The sequence below is a fragment of the Sinocyclocheilus anshuiensis genome, unplaced genomic scaffold (genome assembly GCF_001515605.1).
Source record: "Sinocyclocheilus anshuiensis isolate Anshui unplaced genomic scaffold, SAMN03320099.WGS_v1.1 scaffold1515, whole genome shotgun sequence".
In the NCBI taxonomy this organism is placed as follows: domain Eukaryota; kingdom Metazoa; phylum Chordata; class Actinopteri; order Cypriniformes; family Cyprinidae; genus Sinocyclocheilus; species Sinocyclocheilus anshuiensis.
In genome coordinates, this window is record NW_015548266.1 from 5,157 (window position 1) to 5,723 (window position 567).

Sequence of the window (567 nt, forward strand, 5' to 3'; positions counted from 1 at the left end):
TAGCCCTTTGATTTCCGGTTTTGTTTTGTAGAAAACATGGAAACACCAAAGATGCTTTAATATGTTGTGCGTTTTGTTAGACCGGTGACGACCGCACAGAGTAGCATTATAACAGAACTTTCAAATGTATCTATTATGATAAAACTGCGCTGATTTTTTTTCCCACATACGCACGACCGGAAGGAGAGGAAGCGGTCGACTGTGGCATAATAAAAGCTCCGCAGCTTTCGAGCCTTGTGTCACGCTCGTTCAGCGACCTTGTTTCGCTTCGACGGCTTTCAGCCTCACCCTGCTTCATTCTACTACGTTAATAAATCATTAGCTCATCCATGAACATGACTTCTGCCCGAGACCCGTCGGATTACTTCGGCTGTAGGGATGAAGACTACAACTCCCATGATTCCCCACTCAGTAACGGCGTCATCAAACTACGCCTTTGTCTCTTTGTTTGTTTTGACCCCCTAGCAGCGAAAAATTACATATTAGGGCCTTTCGCACCGCTTTAGCTCCAGAACTAAATGTACAGTACTAAAGTACTGGGACGATTTTGCGCAAACTATTTCCCAG

At 44.8% G+C, this 567-nt stretch overlaps 1 protein-coding gene across 1 annotated transcript in view; it reads right to left on the reverse strand.

Annotated features, from left to right (window-relative positions):
- Positions 1-567, reverse strand: part of LOC107655630 (gastrula zinc finger protein XlCGF8.2DB-like) — a gene marked incomplete at its 3' end in the record, with an annotated part of 20,727 nt that overhangs the window by 4,423 nt on the left and 15,737 nt on the right. The window lies entirely within an intron of this gene.